The following is a 4,639-nucleotide window of genomic DNA, read 5'->3' as shown; positions in this document are numbered from 1 at the left end:
AAAAAATCTCCACTTAGTGAGTGGAGGAAAAAGCCCTATACAATTCTAATTAAAATTACGAGAACTCGACAACAGATGCTCACACAATCAACACAATAAATCGCACGACAAAGCGAACATAAAAGTTAATCCAGCCAGAAAGTGATTGATGAAGAGATCAGCTCTCACTATAGTCACATGAAGATTGAGGTCTCACAATAATCACTTGACGAGGAATGGAACAGCCACATCACAATAATCCACTAGGAATGGAACAGCCATCCGCTCAATCGTGAATAACAGTAACGAAGTTAACTCAAAACTGAACACACAAAACATGACCGCCTACGCCGATCGCTCAAGCACGTATTATCAGAGTCTTAATTAATATCAAAATTCTGACCCTGCCGCAAATGCTCTAGTCGACCGCGCATCTCTGCAAACCCAAATTTTACAACCATACGTGCTCGAACAATGGGCCTGCCGCTAGTATCATAAATTTCATACCGCTCGAACAGAAGGAAAAACAGTCTTTGTAAAATTATTCCAAGAAATAAATCGAAGGTACATTAAAATCATATGACCTACATTAATCTGATCGAACTGAGCACCCGCCTTCGTCCGTAGGACAAACAAATAGCAACATAACGTAACACTGCAAGACTGCAACAGTTCATGATGGTGGTTGCGCTAGAGGACAAAGACGCACTACATGACGACGTACCCGTGTGGAAATAATTCATGGCAGACTGGAATTATACTAGCGCCACTACTGGATTATTCGTAGCAGTTCAATGTTAACCCACTAATGTCGCTAGGCAGAATTTGACATCACATTAAAATAAAAATTCCGTCTAAAATCTAACTTGCCTCTAGAAAGTACTTCCATTTGGACTTTGAAAAAGAAGGCGTCATTTAAGAACTATTTAATAAAAGATAACAAATTACATTTATTCCAGTACTCAAATCAAAGGAAATAGAAGAAATAAAGTTGCCTGTGTTGTCAGTGCTGTCTCATAGCGCAGATACGTTAATTTAATTCATCACTAAATATTGATTGATCTGACGCACTATAAATTGTTTATTGGTAAACTATTGAATGAAAGACAAAGCTAATCCAAAAAATTCTTGCTGAATAAAGACATTTTATCGTTAGGTTTTATGGGAAAGTAATTTTCCTTTTCGTATGACATGTACCCAGTACTCATCCACATTAAAATGACATATTTCCTAACCTCAAATATTATTCAGTGCTACGAACAGCACTCAACTTTCATCATGCAATGCAATTTACAAACTGCTACCAAAAAAGTTGACAACAATGACCGGAACCGGATTGCACGAATCAGATATTTGCCATGTTGCCATTCAGTGTGAATACTTTTCGTTTCGCGACCACGAGGTTTGAAGTTTTCCACATCGTTTTTCGACGCAAGGGAGTTGGAATCAAGACCCAACCTCAAAACTGGATTTTCTCATTTTACTCCATAAATACTAGAATTACATCTTTTCTAGATAATCAGGGTTTGGTCAGCTTTCCAATTAAATTCGGAGTAGAGCATTGACTAATTCCAATAGTTTTTGTATAAGGTCTTTTTTTATTCTAACCACAGCATTTAATTAAAAAAATATGTAATTCTAATATTTATGGAGTAAAATGAGAATTCAATTTTGAGGTTGGCTCGTGTTTCCAAAACATTTACAATTGACATTTTCTTTTTTATCAATAACATTTGCAAACATTCTGTCAAAAAAGCACATACGAGCTATATTCCAGTTTTTTTTACAGAAATCTGGAATTTGTTAATATTCTCAATAAAGCTCATAATGCTGTTATGTAAGAAATGATTTAATTATAAAAATAAGTATTAAATTTTAAATCTAGGTCGCATCTAGATCTACTAGATTTTACTAGATTCACTAGAAAGCGTCGGTAATGCTGGTGTAGATAGCGGCTGGTCGATTGGAGCGTTACATTTGCGCACTACCCCAGCATAGTTTCTCGAGATAGCGCCAGTATAGACTTGTGGCGGTCTGGGCTGGATCAGTATAGTAACATGAATTATTTCCACAAGGGTAAGGTGGTAGTTGCGGTTTTAATAGTTACAACTCGTATTAATCCACCGGGACCGGGGTGTAGCTGGATTACTCGTCCCAATGGCCACTTAGAAGGTGGATAGCTGTCGTTTTTTACTAAGATTAGCTGGCCCACTGCAAAGTTTTCAGATGGATTACGCCAATTGCTTCGCTCTTGTAGATGGTGAAGATATTCGGATGACCAACGTTTCCAGAAGTTATCTTGAATGCGCTGTAGCAATTGAAATCGTTACCACAGACAAGTCATCCAGTTCGCTGGTGAGGGGATACAAGGGGCGAGAGTTTAGACAGGCCTCAATTTCCACTAGTACTGTGGAAAGTTCCTCAAATGTGAGATTATGTTCTCCTATCCACAATGAGGCGTGTTTGGTGGAATGACGGTCCAATCGGTCCCTTCATTGGCAAGCACCGTTGCAACTTTACCATATAATTCAGAGGCGACATCAAACATTACTCGAAGCTCTCGTGCAGCTCCATGGAAGATGATACCTTTGTCACTGTAGAGACGCTGACAAATACCTCGTCATCTGACAAATCTTCGATAAGCAGCCAGAAATGAAGCCGTGGTTATATCACTCACAATCCCGAGATGAATGGCCCGAGTGGCAAAGCATACAAAAAGGCCGATTTATCCCTTATATGAGCGGTAACCCCGGCCCTTCATAGTACGTACTTGAATCGGTCCAGCATAGTTTAAGCCAGAAATGTTAAAAGGTCGAGAAGGTGTGACTCGATCCTTAGAGAGATCGCCCAGCAATTGTGACGCTAGGCGGGGTTTCACGCGTTGACAAGTTACACCATTTCTAATTTCAGATTTGACTAATCGTGATCTACCTAAAATCCATGCATGTCGGAGTAACAAACTTAGAGTTAAAGTAAGTCCACCATGAACAGACAAAAGATGTGCATGGTAGAAATGGAGGGTGATTGATTTCGCGAGAAAGGTTAGCATGTGACAAGCGACCTCCAACTCGCAATACTCCGCCTTCCCTTTCTACATAGGAATTAAATTTTCTAAATGGATTCCTCTCTAGTAGTGATCCCTTTGTGTTTAACAACGGGATTTCTGAATTGAAATTTTGTGCTTGAAACAAATGAATTACAGTGATACGAGCCTCCGCAAGCTCCGATGTCGTAAGAAAGGAAGCAGTGGCCATCTCTTCGTTTTTCCGTTTGCGTAATCTTACAAGAGGTCCACGACAATACGGTACAACTCGGATCAGCTGAGTTAGACTTGAAAATCGCGTAAGTATTTCCGGCTCAATCGGCCTTAAGTGTGTAGTACTTGTTGAATGTCAGTCTGTTTTGGCTACTCTTCTACAGAAAGGGGCAGCCATTTGGGTCCATGCTACCATATCTCAGATTGATTAAGATCCGAAGGTTTGACTTCTCAAGTCGCCAGGTCAGCTGGGTTCTCTTTAGTCGGTACGCAATTCCATTCAGCCAAGGCCAGCTCAGTCTGAATAAAGGATACGCGATTCGGAAAGAAAGTTTTCCAGTAGCACGGATGCTGCCATAGCCAAGAAAGGATGATTTGACTATCGGTCCGGGCATAAATAGGTACAGCCTTGAAGCAAGATAAGCCTTTTAGGTGATCGATCAACTTCGCGAGAAAAGCAGCAAGCACTTAATTTGAGATTCGAAATGCTCATGTTTTTTACAGGGCTGACTTTAGTTTTCGCTTTAAGTAGTAATACCTTATAAGAACCTTATAAGAATAGAATTGCGATAACTATTTCAACTTTCAATCATTTCTTCGGGTGAAGGCGAATTCCAGTCACATTTTAAGATCCAGAGATATTGCATCAAGATTTTCGCAGTGACTGTGATGGGAGCAAGCCACCCGAGAGGATCGAATATTTGAGAAATACTAGACAGGATAGATAGTTTGGTGGGGTTTTCAGGGATACGTTTCAGGTTGGCAACGTAAACTCAGAACGTGTCTGTCACTGGATTCCAACGCAAGCCCAGAGTCTTAACTGATTCGTTTGCACAATTTTCTTATCAATTTCATTTGACTGATCGCGAAATGGCAAAAGCTCAGATTGATTTACAGCGCATTTATCTACCTCAATTCCGGCCAAATGCAAAAGTTCGCATAGTTCACTTCGGCTTTTTATCACAAGCTCAAGATTATCTGCCCCCGCAAAAATGTCGTCTACACAAGTGTTATGCTGAATGCAACTTGTACCAAGAGGGAATCTGTGAGCTTCATCTAATGCTAGCTGAGCTAGGGTACGTATGGCTAAGTAAGGGGCACAAGCAGTATCATAAGTAACCTTCGTAAAGGCGTATCGATACTTTCGCCAGCTTAACAATATTAGGGAGATATCACTCTGGAGCGCAGGACCCACCATAAGAAATTCATTTAGGCAGTGCTTTTCAGTAGTTTGACGAGATGCATCGAAAACCACGCGAAATTTCTACTGCGTAGGGGTAGATAGAACAATAGGGTGATGCGGAATTTATCAAGCTCGCGGGATGTCTATTTCAAATTTTCGAATTTTCTATATGTGCCCCAATTCCCCATAAATTTTCATGAAGTCTCGATAAGCTTCCGCAA

This window comes from Belonocnema kinseyi, chromosome 1 (genome assembly GCF_010883055.1).
Source record: "Belonocnema kinseyi isolate 2016_QV_RU_SX_M_011 chromosome 1, B_treatae_v1, whole genome shotgun sequence".
Taxonomy (NCBI): domain Eukaryota; kingdom Metazoa; phylum Arthropoda; class Insecta; order Hymenoptera; family Cynipidae; genus Belonocnema; species Belonocnema kinseyi.
Note: the sequence above shows the minus strand (reverse complement) of the source record.